Source organism: Otolemur garnettii, unplaced genomic scaffold, assembly GCF_000181295.1.
Source record: "Otolemur garnettii isolate 467f Iridium unplaced genomic scaffold, OtoGar3 scaffold00023, whole genome shotgun sequence".
Taxonomy (NCBI): Eukaryota; Metazoa; Chordata; class Mammalia; order Primates; family Galagidae; genus Otolemur; species Otolemur garnettii.
The window spans coordinates 3,912,274-3,934,354 of record NW_003852418.1 but is presented as its reverse complement, the minus strand read 5'-3'; the positions used below and the strand labels follow the sequence as shown (position 1 = coordinate 3,934,354).

Sequence of the window (22,081 nt, the reverse complement as noted above, 5' to 3'; positions counted from 1 at the left end):
GAGGTAGAATATTGCTCTGTTGCCCAGCCTAGAGTACAGTGGCCTGATCATAGCTCACTGCAGCCTCAACCATCTGGGCTCACGTGACCTCCAGCTTCACTTCCTGAGTAGCTGGGACTATAGGTGCACATCCCTGCACCTGGCTAAATATACTCCTACTCTTACACGTGATGAGTCTTGGTCATTTTAAGAGAAGGGATAAGTACATTCTAGTGTTCTATTATTTATGATGAACCAGAAGTCCCCAAACAGTTGTTGGTTACTTGTTTTTTTTTTTCTTGTTGGTTACTTCTGAAAGGTGTCAGACATCCAGGGAATTTGGCCAAATAGAAAACTAACCACTTCATTCTATTAGTAAAGAAATGCATTTAAAGTGGCAAGACAGCATTTTTCGCGCATCAGATTCCAAAGGGCGCTATGTATTGTGGGGGAGTATGGTGGGGAGTCTATGTATGTGAGAGACTGAGACGGGACTTAATGCCAGCCGGGGTGTGGATGTACACACATTCTTCGACACTCCTTGTGGAATGCAAAGTGGTACAGCTCTCAGTGCAGTTTGGCAGCATGGGCCTTATGAACTTTCATACTCTGACTCGGAAATGCAAATTCTGGCAATCTATTCCAAGGAAATAATAATGGGTAACCACAGTATATCATCAAGTAAATAAAAGCAAAAGTAAACACATTCAAATGCCTGACACTGGGTGATGTTAAGTTATATATCTGTGCAGCTGACAAAATTCAACAGAGTAAAGCTAACAAAAATAAATGTTTATGAAGATTTTAATGGCATCAGAGAAATGCTCATATAATGATGCTAAAGGAAAAAAACCCTCTAAACCAGCAGTTCTCAACCTGTGGGTCGCGACCCCTTTGTAACAATAAGATACATCGATGGCATTAGGAAGGTTGAGAACCACTGCTCTAAACCAAATTTATCCAGAATATCAATTCTATAAGAAAATATATATGCAAAGAAGAGTAAAAATTATCAGTAGTGATTGTTTTTATGATGTGAATTATGTGAGTCTTTTCTCTCACAGTCTTATACTCTCTTGTATCTTCCACATTTCTACAGTAAGTATATTATAATCAGAAAAAATCATGATTTTTTAAATTGCCAAACTGTCCAATAAAGAAATATAAATGGTTCCATAATCCCATGAAAATGTTTAACCTCATTAGGGATTAAAAAGTGCAAGGAATGCCTACTAATGAGAAATGTTTGACACACATATTGTATTTGAGTGAAAAAGGTCTGTATTGTACTGTCCAAATTTGGTTAAAACTGCGTGTGTGCATGACAGTGTAGACAGTGCTCATCTCTGAGTAGGGGGCATTTGTGGTATGACCTTTGATTTTTCTTCCTTATCCTTATGATTTGGATTATGTTAGTTTTTTTCCCATTATAATCGTATCTTACTCTCTTGCAGTTTCCCTATATTTACTGTGTATTACTCTTATAATTAGGGGAACTTTTTTCAGGCATTACAAAACTAAATCTAAAATATTTAACACAATGGTTAGAAAAAGGGACAGTTGAGGGAATTCTCTATGTAATTCACTCTTAAGAATTAATCAAATTCATCGATATAAAATTTGATACTATTTTAAAGAGATTTAACTTTGTTAAAGAGGTATGTTTGAATACTTTCAATATCTTACCTCTTTCTCTAAATGTTAGCCACACAGGTGCAACATGATGGAAAGCTACCTTTATGCCATTAAAAAAATGGTTTTAGAACGTTTTATAAAGATTTAAAAATCGAGGCATAAATTACAAACATCAAAATGTGCATATTTTAAGTGTATAGTTCACAGAGTTTTGACAAACATTTATACCCGTGTAAACACATCACCATCAATATATTGAACTTTTTTGTCACTCCAGAAAAGTTTCCATAAGCTCTCTCTTGTCAATATTCACCGTTCAAAGGTAATCTCTATTCTGATTTTTACCACCTGGGCAGTCGTGCCGTTGGGCCTGGAGGACATTTTTTCTCCAGGGGCCAGAAAAAAGCCAAGCAAGTACGTGAGGTCAGCGACAATGGGGCGGGGGTGGGTGGATGGGTGCGGACTGATTTTTACCACCCTACCTTAATTTTGGCTTTTCTGGAACTCCACAGAATCATATCCTCTTTTTTTTTTTTTTGACTGGGGTTGGGTTTGAACCTGCTGTCTCCAACATATGGGACCAGCACCCTACTCCTTTGACATATCCTCTTTTATAGCTGACTTTTGCTCAACGTGCTTTTGAGATTCATCTGTGATACATGTATGTGCATCAGAAACTTTTTCTTTTTTATTGCAGACTATTCCATTGTGTGAATACCACAGTTTGTTTATCCATTGTTTTTCTAACAGATATGTCTAGGTTTTGGCTATTTCAAAGTAAAGGTGATTAGTTTGTAGCTATGTCATAACCCCCTGTATGCCATCTTCTTTCCTTTTCCTCTCTAGCAGGGCTTGCAGACCAAGCATTTGCTCAGCAGCTAAGGGCTTATTTCCCGAAGCTTGTAACTAAGACCACCATGAAGTTAGCAGGGAACAAAACTAAAGTGGGCTGGCCAAGCCCTGGGTGGATGCCTCAAGAGTTCAGCTCTTGGGTACAGAATACCAGGCCTGCAAATTAACTGAAAGCTCCCTTTACAAAAAGAAAAAAAGGAAAAAAGGAAAAAAGAAAAAAAAGAAAGACAGCTTAGCCAAGCATTGGGAGGGCTCTAGGGCACCCAGTTAGGGCAAGAGAGCTAACATCACCTTGGATCAAATCATAGCAGTTGTTTTGAAATGGGGAGGTTACTCAGAATGCTGAGCCTTGACTAGAGTGAGGTGAGGCTACTTCCTTCCCCCAGCCAGCCTTGGAGCAAGTACCTGACCTGGGCCCCTTTCTGCTGGGGCTTCAGGCTAAGGAGCACCAGGATGCACTGAGCCCTTGCTGTATAGCTCCTGACTGTTCCTCCAAAGTAAAAATCCCACAGACTCTCGGGGGCAGGGCACATACTTGATAAAAATGCTACGGATGTGAGTGGCTATCATGCAATCAGATATTCAACACATTACCCAGAGTAGGAATTCTGAGTTCTGGGTTTGAGAGGCTCAGGACATGTCTCTCTGTGATAGAATAGGGCACAGCACCCCATCTCCCATCTCATTCCTTATAGAGTTCACCTCCTTCTGTGCTACTACCAACCAAAGAGAATGTGGCCTTTGTCCTATTTCCTTGTGCACTCCCCCCTTATTCCCCATTCCCTGAATCTTGACACAGAGTTCAGGTTAATTGAGTGCAACTAGAGCTGAGGAAATGTGGAGGGAGAAGTACAATTATTCAGTTAACTTGTTGAAAATACTCTTAGAAGGCTCAGCACCTGTAGCTCAGTGGTTAGGGCGCTGGTCACATATGCTGGGACTGGCAGGTTTGAACCTGGCTGGGCCTGCTAAACAATAATGACAGCTACAACAGAAAAATAACCGGGTGTTGTGGTGGGCGCCTGTAGTCCCAGCTACTTGGGAAGCTGAGGCAAGAGAATCTCTTAAGCCCAAGAGTTTGAGGTTGCTATGACTGTGATGCTGCGGCATTCTACCGAGGGCGACAAAGTGAGACTCTGTCTCAAAAAAAAAAAAGTATTTTCTCTAAAAATGTTTAGGTAAAGTCTGTGCGAGAACAATCGCTAAAAATAATAAATTAGGTTGGACACAATATGTTCACACATCTAAATTAGAACTGAAGATGACACAATAACCCAGAAAAAATAACTGTAGTTTTCTAAAACTAACAATTTCAAGGAAATCGTATGCTCCCCCAAACCAGGAGTCATTTGAGAACTGCGGATTATAAGTCTTAAAAGCAGAGATGGCTTCAGTTCTGGTACCGGGCGCAGACTTTTCGAAGCTTCGGTTTGTACTTCCTCTCACTGTATGAGCTGTGTGAGACTCATGGTCGGAGGTAATCCAGCAGTATCAGAAAGGATTTTAAGAATCAAATTGCCTATAAATAACTTCAATGAGAAAATGCCATCTGGTGTTGAAATAAACAACCAGCAACCAATCCTGGGATAAAGAATCCAGTTCCATGTAGTTTGTCATCTATAATGAAACTAAAGAGACCAGCCTGAGCCAGAGCGAGACCCCGTCTCTAAAAATAGCCTGGTGTTGTGGCAGGTACCTGTAGTTCCAGCTACTCAGAGACTGAGGCAAGAGAATTGCTTGAGCCCAAGAGTTTGAGGTTGCTGTCAGCTATGACGCGACAGCACTCTACCAATGGTGACAAAGTGAGACTTTGTCTCAAAAAAAAAAAAAAAGTAATGTTTCATAATCAATTTTGGAAGATTTGAACTAAATGAGAGTTCCTGATAACATTCTGTAAAGTTCATTAAACAATTTACTTTTATCAGCAAACATATAAGGTTCATGTGTATCAGCTCTTTTACTAGGTACTGCAGAGATTAATTGGACTACCTCAAAGTTTAAAATTTTGCATCACAGAACACCACCAAGTTAGTGGAAAAATAACCTACAGAATAGGAGAAAATATTTGCAAATCTGATAAGGATGTCATCTCCCTGATACATTAAAAACTAACAACAAAAAGACAACTCAATTAAAATATGGGCAAAGGGGCGGCCCCTGTGGCTCAAAAGAGTAGGGTACCGGCCCCATATGCCAGAGGTGGTGGGTTCAAACCCATCCCCAGCCAAAAAAAAATATGGGCAAAGGACTCGAATAGATATTTCTCTAAAGAAGATACACAAATGGCCAACAAGCATGTGAAGAGATTTTCAGCATCATTGCTCATTAAGGAAGTGCAAAATCAAAGCCACAGTGAGATACTATTTCATACCCACTATGATGGCTGTAATTTAAAATCAAAACAAAGCAAGAACAACAGAAAATTACAAGCATTGGTGAGGATACAGAGAAGTTGGAACCTTGTACTTTGTTGACAGGAATATAAAATGGTGAAGCCACTGTGGGAAGCAGTTTGGTAGTTTCTCAAAAGGTTCAGTATTTAATTACCACATGACTCAGCATTTCCACTCCTGGATATATACCCACAGTAATTAAAAACAGGTTTTGAAACAAACACTTGCACACTAGTGTTCATAGCATCACTATTCACAGTAGCCGGAAGGGGGGACCATGGGATGAAAGGATGAAGAAAATGTGAGATAGCTATGCAGAGACTTATTTTTCAGCCACAAACAGGAATAAAGTACTGATATACACCGCGGTGTAGATGGGCTTTGAAGCACCATGCTCAGCGAAAGCAGGCGTCCATGAAAGAGCACACATTCTGTATTGCATGCATATGAAATATCCAGAAGAAGTTAATCCCGAGAAACGTGAGCACGTTAGTGGTTGTGAGGGGCTGCAGGAGGAAGAAAAGGGTGGCTGCCTAGTGAACACAAGGTTCATTTGGGGCTGATGGAAGTATTTTGGAAGTAGGTAGACCTAGTGGTTGTACAGCTTTGTGAGTGTACTAAATATCACTGGAGAGTACATTTAAAAATGGTTAATATTGTTGGACGCGAATTTTACCTCAATTTAAAAAATTACATCATACAGTTTCTGTGATCTCACAGATAATTGTGGCTTTGCTGTCATAGTTACCTTGTGACTGTTGGAACCCATGTGCTTTGTAGCATTAGCACATTGGGAAGTTCTTTTCAGCTGTGGGCAGGAAAACCTGAAGACAGACGATCCTAAGTGGGTTTCTCCGTAGAATAACAATTAAGGAATATAACTTCATTTTGTCATTTTTATTTGTTGAAACTGGTAAAACTTCTATACATGAATGGGCCCTGGGTTGTTTCAAAATGCAGTTTGATCTAATATTGATTGTTTTCTTTATTTAATTTGAAAAGCATGTTTAAAATAATATTATTTGAAGGTTGAGTAATTTTTCATTTTATGAAAATTTAAAGTAATTTTTAAAGAATCTAAGAAGTACTTATGGAATTGCAGTTAGATTTTTCTGGTTTTTTTTTTTTTTTTGCTGTACTGCTAGAGATTTTTGTGATATTTTCTAAAAACCATTGCAAATGCTTTTTATTGTCCGTGGAATTGGTGTCAGGAATAAGAAAATTCTGTTTTCCAATCAATTAAGCAGAGCCCATATAAAACCTAAAATAATTAATTTATTTTCATTTCCTGTCTGTTTTATTTGTTGAAGGAGGAGCTTTAGATTGTGTTCTGGCAAAATACCTGAGCATGAGAAGAGCCTCTTCCTCAGAAAGGCAGCAGGGCTTTGCCATGGTCAGGGTAGTTTTCCTTGTGAATGAGACTGATTCTTCTGACCCAGTTAGTGCCGTGTTTTATGGGGACTTGCTTTTCCAGCAGGTATTTTTTGCTAGTCGTCTTGCATACTCCTGCCGGTTCCCCCTTATAACCCCATATATGCCGTTCAGGCTAGAAACTGTAGACATGAAGCAGACAACTAACTGGTCTACAGTGGATCGAACCCACAGCTTTTGACATTGTTATTGTCATGTCCCAATCAACTCAACCCATGTCTTGCTTGAGCAAAGGTTCTGCAATTTTAAAGTTAGAGGGGATCTGGTAAGCCTAGTAAGATATCTGGAATATAATAAGCTGAAGTGGTGGGCAAATACAAGTGTTCAGCTTAAAATAATTATTACTTCTGAATTCCACAACATTAGGGGGATTTCTTTTGCGTGATGTTCACAGGGTGATTTTTTTTTTTAACTAAGAAAAGGTTATTTTTTAAATTAAGTTTTCTTAATAAATTATTAGGAAAAATTTTTACCAAGAGATAATTTAACTAGACATTGAGCTACCTTAACTAGACATATCAGGACAGCAGTAGAAGGAAGTGAAGTAATGGATGAGATTATAGCTTACTGCACAATTATATTTGCCTGGGGCCTCCACGTGAAAAGCAGCACAGTGTGTGTCCTTGTGTAGTTTACTTAACTAGTCTCCATTTTGGCGATTAGAGTAATAGAATCAACCTCAGGGGTTCTTTATAAGGATCGCATTACTTAATGTACCTGAAGCTCTAAGAGCAGTGGTTCTCCACCGTCCTAATGCCGCAGTGCATTTTTATTGTTAAAAAGGGGTCGCGGCTCGGCGCCTGTGGCTCAACCCGCTAAGGCGCCAGCCACGTACACCTGAGGTGGCGGGTTCGAATCCCCAGCCCGGACCCGCCAAACAACAATGACGGCTGCAACCAAAAAATAGCCAGGCGTTGTGGCGGGCGCCTATGGTCCCAGCTACTTGGGAGGTGGAGGCAGGAGACTCGCTTGAGCCCAGGAGTTGGAGGTTGCCATGAGCGTGATGCCATGGCACTCTACCCAGGGGGATAGCTTGAGGCTCCGTCTCAAAAAAAAAAAAAAAAAAAAAAGGGGTCGCGCCCCACAGGTTGAGAACCTCTGTCTTAAAGCAGGTCTAACACAGTGTAAACACTAGATATGTGTATGTTAAAGACTTGAGAATGCTGGCGTTAAGATAACTAGAAGCTCCTTTGAAGAGGGATTCTTTCTTTGAGGAGCAAACCTGATTACGTTCATGGGTGCTCATAGTCACGACCTTCTCTAAGTGTATTGATCCCTGAATGACTCTTGGAAGTTCTCGGACCTTCTGGTACCCTCCTCTGGGACCATTTTACCACTAATGGGCATCTCAACAAAACATAATTCTTTAGGGGAAAAAATAAAGAACTGTTTCCCAAGTAGTTTTAACATTGCATGAAGCATCTCTTGTGGTTTGTTGAAAACATAGTTACTGTCTCATTCATTTTCTAATAGTTACTGTGTGCCCAGCATTGTCACTGGACAGAATGGGACAAAATAGGGTTAACAGTCAGAGACAAAGACGAAAAAAACATAGCCCCTTGGCCTGGGACTCACAGTCTAAATCATTTTTGCACCACTAGAATCTATACCAGGAAAACTCCAGGGCTTTGAATGGTAGAGCATCAGAAATAGTATATCCTTGCTGGGTACTGTGGCTCACACCTGTAATCCTAAGTACTCTGGGAGGCCAAGACAGGTGAATTGCTTGAGCTCAGGAGTTTGAGACCAACCTGAGTAAGAGTGAGACCTGTTTCTCCTGAGATTAGAAAACTAGCCAGTCGTAGTGGCAGATGACTGAGGCCAGAGGAGTGCTCAACCCCAAGAGTTTGAGATTACTGTGAGCTATGATGCCATGGCACTCTACCCATGGTGACAGCATGAGATTCTGTCTCAGAAACAAAAAGCAAAACAAAACAAAAAACAAAAATAAAGTTTTGCTTAAAGAAAGGAAAAAGACCATTGGACATCCTTGAGGGTGTGCATCTTTGAAATTGTAAGGTCACACATCAGTTAATAATATTTCTGCCAAGCCATCTCAAACTTAGCTAGGATTGAAGGATAGAAACTTGTAACGGAACGCGTGTTAAAATCATAGATTTTAATGAATCATCTAGTTCTCACCTGTTAACAGAGACAATTGAGTTTGCTTTATTTACCTTTATATGTTCTAGTTTCTTCTAGCATTTTTAAATAGTTTTAAATTGCTGATTTGTATTTTGATGACCTCTTTTTACTCATCTCACCCCTTTGGTTTTTCTGTTTATACATAGTTCTGGTGAAAATGAATTAGGAAGGAGATTGAGATTGGACAACTCAGTTCCCTAACATACGTTTTCTTTTCTCATGAAGTGATGATGTGCTGCTTTTTTTTATAGGACTGAACTGTAACTGCAGAAGCAACAAGTAACCCCTTTAAGATGCTTGTGGGGCTGCATAGAATGAAGAGGGAAACTGTAGAAAACAATGAAGTAAGGAAAAAACATGTTTCCCAGGTAAGTAGCATGCTTCTAAATTTTAACACGTTTCTTGCTCTATCAGTGACCATAACTTTGTAATGCTTAAGTTTTTATAGCCATATTAGGCTTTGTATTGCTTTTAAACCTTATTTATTTTATCCATTGGTTTTTATTGCTGAACTCTTTGATCAAATGATTCCTTTTTTGATTAATCAAAATCTATATGAATTAACAACTTAGGTGACTTCTTAGATCGTTTGATAGGAATCTGTTATAACTTAGGTTGACCATTTGGTGTCATAAAAGTAGTGTGTTGTGTCTCTTGATATACAGGTTTAGACAAAGTCTTAGCTTTTCATCTGAGCAGAAAACTTAACATTTGTGCTTTAATAAACAACTGATTTGAAAAACTAGAAAAATCGTTCAACAGTTACGCAAGCCACATCATCGGGCTGCACATCTCTGGGACCTCTGGACTAGGAAACCTTTTTTAATGCTGTAAATGCAGATGACAAAGCAAACTAGTAGGCCATCAATTTGAATAGACACAGCCCCCGTTTGATGAAGTAGATGTGCCCTAGTGAGCTTTCTAAATAAAGCAAGTCTTTTACATTATGTTCCATTATAAATTTAAGAACCTTTCTCCAATATTCAGCATAGAAATTTCTGTGAAGAGGATGGGAAATGGAGGCATCGATGACATATGATGCCAGCAGTGCTTTACTACAGCATCCTTAGACAACTCCATGGCAACCCCACGCCTTCACAAGCCTGGGGACCACCAGCCCATAGGAATTTCCCCGGAGTTGTCACTTCTGGGACTTTCTGCCTTGTGATGGGAGTCTTTCTTGAGCTTTAGTAGTAGATTACAGCAGGGCTGTTCTTGGATATATTCCAGCTTGATCATTCTTTAACTGAGTCTTAAAGTTGAGTACAGCTGTTTATTGGCTTTATTTATTTATTTTTTTAGAGACAGGGTCCTGCTCTGACACCCAGACTAGAGGGCAGTGGCACAATTATAGCTCATTGTAACCTCACACGCCTGCTCAAGGGATCCTCCTGCCTTCACCTCCTCAGTAGCTGGAACTACAGGTGTGCCTGCTACCACACCTAATCTTTCTATTTTTTGTAGAGACATAGTCTCACTCATGCTCAGATTGGTCTTGAACTCCTGACCTCAGGTATTCTCCCATCTTGGCCTCGCGGTACTGACTGCCTGCCTCTTTACCTAAAGTGCAGTGGACTGGAGACATTTGCACAGGAACTAACTGTGTCTCCTCTCAGAGTTTTCCTTTGAACTTCTGTTTCTTACAGGAGTCTTTCTTTTCCCATTTGCAAGTACTGTGAATGGTTATATTTTTTGCATTACATTTTTTAGATATTTAGACAGGTATATAGTAGTGGATATTAAAATGACCTAAGAAGCTTTTTAAAATAATAATGGCTGAGGCAGTTTGTCTGGGGTGAGGCATAGACATCAACATTTAAAAAGCTGCCTGAGGGGGCCAGCATGGTGGCTGACGCCTGTAATCCTAGCACTCTGGGAGGCCGCGGTGGGTGGATCACTTGAGCTCAGGATTTCAAGACCAGCCTGAGCAAGAGTGAGACCCCATCACTGAAAAATAGTAGGGCACTGTGGGGGGCGCCTGTCATCCCAGCTACTTAGGAGGCTGAGGAGGATCTCTTGAGCCCAAGAGTTTAAGGTTGCTGTGAGCTATGATGCCAGAGCACTCTACCAAGGGTGACAAAGTGAGAGTGTCCCCCCCCCCCCCAAAATCTGCCCTTTAATATTTATGTGTGTTCAAGTTTGAGGACTAGGGATACTATTGATTTCTCTATATTGATAATGATGTTGGTCACTTTAAAGTCACCATAATCATTTAAGTGAGTCCTTTGGGTTTTATAAGTATATAAAGGTGTTGTATATAAAAATGTTTTGTCTCTGCCTTTACTGAATTTGTACCCCTCTTTTTTTTTGTTGTTGCTTTCTGTTGGAAGACACTTCTGATACTATATTAACAATGATGATAAAATGCTTCCTCATTTCGTGCTTGTTTTAATGATTGCATAGCTTACTTTTTCCCTTGAAGTATAAAGTTGATGCTTGTTTTTATATACAGGGTAAGAAAGTATCCCTTTACTGTTAGAATTTTTAAATTAAGAATAGGTATTAGATTTTAACAAATTTTAGGTATCTGTTGATATGACACAATTAAGAAATTTAATCTATCCCTAGAGTCTTTTTACTGTTTTAAAATTTTGAGCATGAATTTCGAGCTTTGTCTGTGGTTTTCCTGCTTTGCATTTCCTTTAGCCACTTTGGGGGTTAGCGTAATAGAGTAAATCCGATAATTTCTATAGCTTATGTATTATTTGTTTGTGGAGAGTTTTAAAGGATTCACTAATAAGCCATCAGAGACTAGCTGCTTTGGGGGGTTGTAGTTATTTGATTTTTTAAAAGATATTGGTCTATTTAGGTATTTTATATTTGGCAATGTTAGAATTTTACATTTTAATTATAATCCATCTAGTTCATTTTATCTAAATTTATTAACACATAATATTCTCTTAAAATTTTATTTCTTCTTTTTGTGCCCTATTTTTCCAATTTTATGGATTTCCTTTTTTGTTCTTTTTTTGAGACAGAGTCTCAAGCTGTTGCCCTGAGTAGAGTGCTGTCGTATCATAGCTCACAGCAACTCAAACTCTTGGGCTCAAGTGATTCTTTTGCCTCAGCCTCCCAAGGTAGCTGGAATTACAGGCGCCCACCAGAACGCCCAGTTATTTTTTGGTTATAGTTGTCATTGTTGTCTGCCAGGCCCAGGCTGGATTCGAACTTGCCAGCTCTGGTGTATGTGATTGGTGCCCTAGCTGCTGAGCTACAGGAGTCAAGCCTGGATTTCCCTTTTTTTAAATAATTAGATTTAACAGTAGTATCACTTTTAGTCTAGTCACAAAACTTGTGGTTGAAATTTAAAGCTTTAAAAAAGACAAAAGGATGGAGTGAAAAGTCAGTTTCCTGTCCACTTTTGTTCCTTGGGTAAACAGTTCCTCTCTCAGAAGCAGCAATTCCTTTTAGTTTCTTATAAATCTTTTCAAAGTATTTTAATTTTTACTTTCAAAATATCTAATTTCTTTCTTTTTAAAAATAGCTCCTCTAAATTCTTTTGTTTGTTCCTCAAGATTATTAGTTGTCTCGTTTTATTTTATTTTTTGATAACACTTAAAGCAATACTTCTCCTCTATTCCTTTCTCATAATCTATAGCTTTTTTATGGATGATTTTGTTACATTTTTGGATTTCATTATTGTTATGTCAGAGCAAACTGAATATTGTTGAATTTCATCTATGTTCAACTTATCTTTGAAGAATCTATTGTATATGGAATTTATACTCTTTAATTTATGGTTGCTATTATTGCTGTTTACGTTTTCTGTATATTGTTTCCTAACTTTTATATTTGTTGTCTCTTTTCCATTATGGCTTCTGTTTGACAGAATATTCTTTGCTTCCTTTTAGCTTTTAAACAAATTTTAAAGGTAAACTATACATGTTTTGAATTCCCTTAGTGTTAAAAATGACGTTTGTTTCTATATTTATTTACTGTCATCAAAGGAGAAGCAGGAACTTTCCTTCCCTTCCATATAAGGAAATTTAGTGTCTCCCCTTTTTGGCATCCTGTCTTCCTATTCCTTATGTGCCCACATCCCCAGTCCTTTTTCTTTTCACATTTCATATTTATTTTATGCAGTTTACCAATTCTTCTGGGCTTCAGCCTGGTGTTTTTGATTTAGTCAATTAGTTAACAACCACTCAGGCGTCTGAGTTGCTGAACCCTGAGCTGGGTGCAGGTGATACAAAGGTAAAGACAGTTCTGTCCCTGCCTTTTATGTCTTCTTTCTGGTTGAGGAGGTGGCATGACGTGCACATCAACCAAAAGTCACAAGAGACATGTGTCAGGTGCATTGTAGCTACAGAGGAGGGAGGGGGTGGCATTCAGTGAGTTGCACAGGCTTCCTGGGAGCTGCTATTACTGTACGTACCCGCAGGGTTTTCTGAGAAAGACGATAGAGTGAGAGGACGAAAGTCTGAAGGTGCATGGTGGCTGGAGGTGTGACTGCACATGGGAATGTTGGGGCCAGAGAAGCACCTGAACAACAGGCTGACAGGTTTGGTTTGTGTCCTGTGGGGCGGTGCCATGGCGGGTGTAAAGCAGGGGTGCTACCTTGCTCTAGTGTGTTTGGTTTTTTGAGACAGAGTCTCACTCTATTGTCCCAGGCTAGAGGGCTGTGGTGTCATAGCTCACAGCAACCTCAAACTCCTGGGCTCAAGCGATCCTCTTGCCTCAGCTTCACAAGTAGCTGGGAGTACAAGTGCCTGCCACAACACTCAGCTCTCTGGTTTGTTATTTTGGAAGATAGTTGACTCTCTTGTGAGCACAGCCTGTAGGGAGGGAGGGCAGTTAAGTGGTCATGGCAGGTGCAGGTTAGGTATGAGGGTAGGTTGAATAAGGGAGAATAGTGACGATGGCAAAGGGAGACGAGGCAGTTTGAGGCAGAATCTAAAAGTACTAGGGCCTGGCATGGTGGAGATCGGAACCAAGGAGATGCCTCCGAGGGGGTTTGTTTGTTAGTGTAGGAAAGGTGCAGATAGATGGTGGAACTATTGACCAATTTAGGGGGCGGCATAAAGACGGTGGAGGGGGCTGGAGAGACTAATCTGGAGAGAGGCCTGGGGAGTTTATTGTAGGACTTGCTGAATTTAAGAAACTTTCAAGATATTCAGGAGCAACTGGAAACACTGGTCAGAAACTCCAGGGAGATGAGAGGGCTGCAGATGAAGATGTGAAACTTACTTGCACCAAGGAGGATATCAAAGCCATAGGGGGAGCTATAAAATCCCCCCAGGTAGAGCATGTAGACAGAAAACCAAAGGTCTTAGGATGGCTTTGGGCCGAGGCCAGTCTTCACGTGCAGGAAGTTGAAGCATACTGAGCACTGTGATGTGCGTCTACCACAGGGAAGCTGGAACTTTTCAGGTGGCTTGCTTTACCTTCTCAACAGCCTCTGTGCATGGACATTATTACTCTGCTCTGTGGGCCCGGAGACTAAGGCTAGTTTCTATGCTGTAAGTGTGGTTGCAAACTAGGTTGGAACCCCACGTCCATGCCAAGTCCGTGTAGAGGAGAAGTCGAAAAGTGGCAGAGAAGGCTTGACGCAGTGCAGGGGAAATCAGCAGTGATCCTTCACTCAGGGAGCCAGTAGGGTAAGGAGAAACTCTCAGAGCCACTTGGCTCTCTCAGTTAGAAAAATGATGGCATTGCCAGCTGGCTCAGCTCCCACAGAGGACCTACCTCAGCTCACTGGAGTCAATTTGGTGGTGGAATGATGAGGCCACCTGGTCTGGGGAGGAGGCATAATTTTTTATTTTTTGCAGTTTTTGGCTGGGGCTGGGTTTGAACCTGCCACCTCTGGTATATGGGGCCGGTGCCCTGCTCCTTTGAGCCACAGGTGCCGCCCAGGGAGGCACAATTTTTGTTTACAGATGACAGCTTTGGGGTATTTTGATTTGTTCAGCTTTTTTCCTTGAGGCCTTATGTCTTAGATCGTTTTGTCTCTAGACATCTGTCACTAAAAAAAAAAAGTAACTCTGCTGGATTCCCTTTCATGTAATATACTTGTTTAATTTGCCTGCTTAGAGTTCTTCTCTCTTTTTCTTCCTTCTGCACATTGTTTTCAGATGTTTCCAGGCAGTGTCTTAAGGACTCTGATTGATCACTAATTAAGTGTGAGACCCTGGGAGCATGTTCTTATTTCTTCTCTCCAGTCTTTCCACTCGGAAGTGGTTTTCTTCTGTCATTTGAATCTTCAACTCAGCTTCCTTCAGAACTCATATTCCTCGCCGTGTCTTTCCTCCAGGTGACAGCTTGCTCAGGCCTTTTTTGACAACAGGAGAGGATGATGCTGAGAGTGTGAGCTCTGGGACCAGGCTGCTCGGTTCAAATCTCAGCTCTGCCAACTACTGGTTATTAGCTTCTTTGAGCCTCAGTTTCCTCCTTGATAAACTCAAGGCAAGACTAGTACCTACTAAGAGAAGTTGTGGGAGGGCTAAAGGAGCTCCTGCTTGTGAAGTGCTTGGAATGAACCGTGTCCACTGCGTGTTGTGTGCTCTGCCGTTGTTAGTTGCTTGTATTGTTGTTGCTGTTGTTCCTGGGGAAATAGGAGAGATGGGCTGTTCCTCACGGGCATTTAGACCATACGAATAAGTGATGCATTCATAGTCTTACTTGATATACTAGAAGTGGGCAGATCTTGGGGATCAATGGTATTCCCCTCAAGGTTTTAGGAATTCACCAAAGAACAATTTTAACCTTGGTCCAGATGTGGCATCTGGAGTTACAGATGTCCACTGGGTGCCCTCACATTCTCTATGGCTTTGTTCAACTTATATCCCTTAAAAACAGGCCATAAAGTTTTTGTTTTAAAGTTTTTGGCCAGGGCTAGGTTTGAACCCGCCACCTCTGGCATATGGGGCCAGCGCCCCACTCCTTTGAGCCACAGGCACGGCCCTGGCCATAAAATTTTTATTTCTACCTTATGGAATAACTCTTCCAAAAAAATTTTAGTTTTTGCTTTTATGACTGTCCAGTCATCTCATGTGCAGAACACACTTTTCCCCTGCAGGGTATGTGCCTATCTTATTTCTGGTGTCTTGCTATATTGTCCAGAACGTCAAAAACATTTGAGATGGTGACACTATCCCATATGCCCCTTTTTGACATTTGGCTTAGAAGACACCTGTAATATCATCTTGTCTTGTCTGTGTGCCTTTTGTTCTTAGTATTTTGTTAGGAGTGAATATTATCAAATGACTTTCTGTATCCATAGAGGGATTTATTAGGTTCATATCATTAAGCTTTTTGATTTTGTATTATATTTAAGTATCATTTCATTCTGAGCCAAATCCTTATCAGTTTGGTTATTCTTTTATTGTTAAATTATTTTTGCCAGTTACTAAAAACATTTTAAATCTATATTCGATAAGAATTGTTGCCTATAACACAGTTTGTCATTTTATTCTTTTTTTTTGCAGTTTTTGGCTGGGGCTGGGTTCGAACCTGCTACCCTCTGGCATATGGGGCAGGTGCCCTACTCCTTTGAGCCACACGTGCTGCCACTGTTATTCTTATTAGGGTTTTTAAAGTAACGTACCCTTTGTAAAAAGATAATATATTTATAGACTAAATAAAGAATAAAACTCAATTATCCCTCTTCCCATAGAGTAATTTATGTTGAGTTTATTGTGCAACTTTCCAGACTTTTTCTCTGTATTCACATATGTACAGGGCTCTCTGTCCCTCCCCTTCATGCTCTCCTTCCCTCTCTTTTTCCCTCCCTACTCCCCACCCTCCCTCCCTCCCTCATCTTACCAAAAATGGAATCATACAATGTCCTGAAACTTTGTTTTTCATTTCATACTATATCATGGGCATCTTTCTATATCCATGCATATATATCTACTTCATTTTTTGTAACATCTGTAGGCTATTACATAATGTTGGATGATCATAATTTACTTTGCCAGCCAATCTCCTGTTGGTAGACATTTGAATTTTTTGCTAACACTGCATGAAACATCTTGGCATATGTTTGTGTATACAAGTATTCTGTGAATAGATTACTAGAAATGGAATTGTCAGTCAATGGTGGTAACTAGAATACTTTCTTCATCTAGTCTGTGAGCCTCTCTGGTTGTATGCAAAATGTGATGTGTATTACCTGTCATGCATTTTCCTAGAATGAAAGTCTGTAAAGCAGACCTATAAAGAAGTCACCGTCCCCCCAAAAGGAAAGAATTGCCAGCACACAAAATTAAGTAACTTACCTGAATACATGGTGGGACTGTGATTTTTTATTTTTTATTTTTTTGAGACAGAGTCTCACTATGTCGCCCTCAGTAGAGTGCTATGGCATCACAGCTCACAGCAACCTCAAACTCTTGGGCTTAAGTGATTCTCTTACCTCAGCCTCCCAAGTAACTGGGACTACAGGTGCCTGGCTATGTTTTGTTGTTGTTGTTGTGTTGTTATAGTTGTCGTTGTTGTTTAGCGGGCCTAGGCTGGGTTTGAACCTGCCAGCCCTGGTGTATGTGGCCAGCACCCTAACCACTGAACTATGGGCACCAAGCCGGGACTACAGTTTAAACCCATTGATATTATAAGAGTAAAAAAGGTTCAGATGGAATATATATCAAACTGTTTATATGGCTGGTCTCTAACGGTGGGCTTCTGAGAGCTCCACAATGATATATATATATATATTTTTACAGTGAAGATATGTTATTTTTATAAGCAGAAAAAAAGTAAAATTCACCAAGCAAACGAACAGTGATAACAGGGCGCTTACATGATGGAAGTAGTAGGGAAATCATGTCAGCTAGTCTTCTGGGGTTGTTAAGGAGAGTCAGCAGGTTTGGGAAAGAGAAGACCACCAGTCCTTTAAGAAACCTTTGAAAGAATTTAGAGTGTCTCAAAGAAGCTACCTCAGCATGCTTACTAATTATAAAGGAAAGGTAGTAACTTTATAGTGGAAAAATCCACCTTCACCAAGTGATGAAGACCCATGTCACCAGTAAGACCTCCCAACATCATGAGCCCCGCAATCGGACACACTGAGAACACAGCACTTCTGCGGTATTTTTGCCAAAAATGCTTAACGTTGGAGTAATTGTGAGGCAAACCCAAATCAAGTGACAGTCAAGAAAATAACTTAGTGTCAAGGACATGAATGACAAGGAAAGACTGAGGAAGCACCACGGCTGCGGAGACTAAGGAGAATCAACAACTAAATACAGCAGGGATCTGAGTAAGATTCTGGAACAGAAAAGGATACTGGTAGGAAAAAAGTGAACTAAATTGGTCTTTGGTTCAGTTAGTAGCATTGTACCAGTGTTAGTGTCCTGGTCCTGTGGTTATGTAAGATGCTGATGTTAGGGGAAGCTGGGGCAGGGATATATTGAAACTCTGTGTACTATTTTTGTAACTTCTATATAACTCTAAAATTAGCTCAAAATTAAAAAAAAGATATAAAAAGAAACCTTGACAGGATTCCTTACAAAAGTTTTCCATTTTCTCTTTAGTTTCACTTTTATTTTAAATCAAGAGTCATCATTGGGTTAGAAAAACAATTTGGCCCTGAGTGAAATCTGGTTTAAGAATATGAAAGATAGTTTAGGGTTGAATTCCCTTCCCTGAGTGCGTAAATGTTGACAATGGCCTAGAATGGTCTAGGGTCATTTTCTAGTATTTTTAATTTCCTAGACTTTTAAAAAAGGTACAGTAGTGAAAAGCCATGCTGATGGAAGATTTTCTTGAAAATTTATGAGGCCAAGTGAGCAGAAAATGAGTTAATGCAAGATACTATACTTAAAGGAAAAACAAGGGTAAAAAAAAAATCCAAAGCAGACTTATGCTTGGGTCCCAAGATGTCACTTAGAACCTTGGAGTTCTCTGAAGATATTGCTTCAGTGTTTGCTGCGGCCTGAAAATTGGTGCACATCCACATGGAGGTGGCCAGACCCGAGTAAACTTCCGTAGGAATATGTAGAAAGTCCCTCATTTGTCTTGAGAAGTAACCAACCGGAAGCACTATACACAGAAAAATAGTAAAAATCTTAAGCACAATGACTCATACCTATAAGCTTAGTACTTTGGGAGGCTAAGGCAGGAGGATTTGTTGAGGCCAGGAGTTTGAGATTGGCCTGCGCAACATAGCAAGATCCTTCTCTACAAAAACTCTCTAAAAAGTGAGCTGAATGCGGTGGCATGCATCTGTAGTCCCAGCTACTAAGGAGGCTGAGGTGGGATAATTGAGCTCAAGAATTCAAGGCTGCAGTGAGTTATAATCGTACTACTGTACTCCAGACTGGGCAACAGAGCAAGACTCCAAGGTGTTTAGATGAAGAATGGGAGTTTGCCTGGAATGTAAAAGGATTTAGAAGGTAGGACTCTATCATCTGTATCTGGTTCTGTCCACAGAAGGAGAGCTGCCATGTTGGCCTGGGGAAAACATTCTGGTTGCAGCAAAGCTGGGCATGATAGATTACGGGTGGAAAACCTTCTTAGGAGCTCTAGATTTATTCCTCAGGCAGACACCTGACAGATGTGCTGTTTACTAGATGCTCCGGGTAAAGGACTGGAACAGTGAGTCACCTGAAAAGCTATATTCCCTCTAAAAATGAGGGGAAAAATCTACCCAAGCCTAATTAAGAATTGAATAATCTCTCAGTGAACTAAAAAAAAAAAAAAAAAAAAATCGTATGTCCAAGCTTACAAAGCCAGGGACTGACTGAACTTGCTCTGTCAGTGAGTATTTCTTTTCTTTTCTTTTCTTTTTTTTTTTTTTGAGACAGAGTCTTACTATGTCGTCCTGGGTAGAGTGCCATGGCATCTCAGCTCATAGCAATCTCAAACTCTTTGGCTTAAGCGATTCTCTTGCCTCAGCCTCCCAAATAGCTGGGACTACAGGCGCCTGCCACAATGCCCGGCTATTTTTTGGTTGTAGTTATCAGTGTTGTTTGGCAGGCCCAGGTTAGATTCAAACCTGCCACCTCCTGTGTATGTGGCTGGTGCTCTAGCTGCTGAGCCTCAGGCGCTGAGCCTGTCAGTGAATATTTTGCAAGCAATAATTATGTGCCAAGTACTGTATGAGGCCCTAAGAATGCAGCAGTGAGCCAGACAGTCGTGGTCCCTGCCCTCATGGAGCTCACAGACCAGGAGATTAATTCTGAGCCTGGACCAGTTAGCCTAGCTCCCTCCCTCAAGATATCTTCCTTAAAAAGCTTAGTTTACACCTATATAAAAGTTTGCTTTAAATTTTATTAAAATAAAAATTAAAAATAAATTGCTACTATTTTCATTTATAACAATGTTGAAAAGACATTATCATATATATTTCATATGTTTAATTTACATGATTTTGAAGCAACATGTAGTGCTTTAAATCATAAAACCTGCCCCTGTCCTGGCTGCTCCCCTCCGCCTATGTTGTTAAAGACAGTTTGGCAAAGCTCAGTGGGTTTGCTCAGTGTGTACAGCAGTCAGCAGTGTGTTTACCCAGGCACAGTGAGCTCTGAGAGGCGCAGTGTGGCCAGCTGGAGGTGTCCAAAGGCAGTCACCTGGGCGGGGCCTGTGGCTCAGTGGGTAGGGTGCCTGCCCCATATACCAAGGGTGGTGAGTTTGAACCTAGCCCTGGCCAAACTGCAACAAAAAATAGCTGGGTGTTGTGGTGGGCACCTGTAGTCCCAGTTACTCGGGAGGCTGAGGCAAGAGAATCACCTAAGCCCAGGAGTTGGAGGTTGCAGCATTAGGGGAGAGTGTGACACCATGGCACTCTACCAACGGCGATAAAGTGAGACTCTGTCTCAAAAAAAAAAAAAAAAGAACAAAGGCAGCCACCTCTTCTCTGTTGCTGCATGGACACTTCTCTCTTCCTGAATTTAATCTCTTGGGTCAGATTTCAGTTGTAACCTCAAAGCAGTGAGCTGACTAGATTGGTGCGAACTCACCGGATCCCACAACACTGTGAGGAACATCCTCCCTGGCTCTTCCTCTAGGGCAGTGGTTCTCAACTGTCCTAATGCCTCCTAATGCCTCGACTCTGTAATACAGTTCCTCATGTTGTGGTGACCCCCAACCATAAAATTATTTTTGTTGCTACTTCATAACTGTAATTTTGCTACTGTTATGAATCGTATTGTAAATATCTGATCTGCAGGATATATTTTCATTGTTACAAAGGGGTCCTGATCCACAGGTTTAGACCTGCTGCTCTAGGGGTTCTGGGCTTTATTATTTAGTAGAGATACATTCTCATGTTTTGAGTTGGTAAAGTGGTTATGGTTATAAATTCTTAGTTTTTCCAATATAAGAAAGTACAGTGGAAAAATGATGAAGAGTATTTATTATTTATCAGATAGAAAAATCAAGGGCAAGTTATTGGTTGACATAATTTATAAGACTTAGCTCTCCAAACCTAGTAGAGTATATGAATTGGTAGAGGATGATCATTTTTTCCAGGTGCTTTTGAAGAACAAAGTCTACATTCATCAGCAAAGCTTTCCACCGTCTGGGCCGGGTTCCTCTCCAGCCATCAGTGTAGCAGCCCAGCCCAGACTACCTTTGTTAAACTCCCGTGGGCTGTCTGTGCTGTGTCTTTTCACATTACTGAACTTTGTTAAACTCCGTGGGCTGTCTGGACTGTGTCCTTTCACATTACTAAACTTTTTCTTCCTCTTCTCTGACTTCAAGTTCCAGTTCACCAAAGGCCACCCTGTCTTTCAAGCCTTGCCGTATCCGAGTCGATTGTGGTGCCTCTCCTGGAGCACAGCCTGTCACAGGATGCTTTGTGACGCCTCTGTTGACTGCCCCCTCTCTTGGATTATCAGCTCTCTGTGGTGTTGGGGACGTAGACCTTCATCTTTCTGTCCTCTGAGTATCCAGCATAGTGAATTCTCTAACATTGAGTTTTATTACATTCGTCATAATAACCCTATGAGAGCGACACTTATCATCTTGTTGTACAGCTGAGGAAACTGAGGCACAGAGAGGTTAAAGGGTTTTGCCCAAAGGTGGTACGTGGTAGAGTTGGGGTTTGAAGCCAGGCAGTCAGGAGTCTGTGCCTCTATTCACTACGTGATGCTGGCATAGTCTCCTCGGATGCCCATGCTTCTTACTGCGGGCTACAACAGCATAGTAACAGCCTTTATCAGACGCCAGCTGTGTGTCAGCGCTGGGCCAAGTGTTACATGTTTATTATCTCGTTTAAACTGCACAAAAATCCCATGAGGCTCATCTATAAAATGTAAATAATTATGCAGACCTCTGTGGAGATTGAGTAATACATATTACTCAATTATATTATTCTGTTAGTTATTCTATGGAAGAGGAGACTGAGATACAGAGGGGTTAGTGTTAAATAACTTGCACCAAGCGATACCGCGGCATGCCTAGTGAGTGTTCGCAGGTGAATGAGCACAAAGGTAAATGACAAGAGGGAGCGAGTTTGAGAGGAGAACTAACATGGATTGAGTACCTTTCATTTTTTCAGTAGGAAATGTTCCCTCAACATTCTATTATGAAAATTTTTAAACATACTGCAAAATTCAAAGAATATTACCATAAGCAACCACATACTCACCAGCAGGCTTTAACCATGAATGGTTTACTGTGTGTCCTTCTGTCCTTCTACCCAGTCATCTGTCCATGATATTTCGTGATGCAGCCCCCCTGGGTATTTCAGCACGCTCTATCAGTAC

General features: G+C 40.7%; 1 protein-coding gene across 2 annotated transcripts in view; it reads left to right on the top strand.

Moving 5' to 3' along the window:
• ZHX3 (zinc fingers and homeoboxes 3) overlaps window positions 1-22,081 on the top strand; it is a 127,564-nt gene that overhangs the window by 37,469 nt on the left and 68,014 nt on the right. For both annotated transcript variants that reach the window (XM_023511906.1, XM_023511907.1), the window contains exon 2: window positions 8,687-8,803. The gene's annotated coding sequence lies outside the window, so the exon portion shown is untranslated. The remainder of the gene's footprint in view (window positions 1-8,686; window positions 8,804-22,081) is intronic.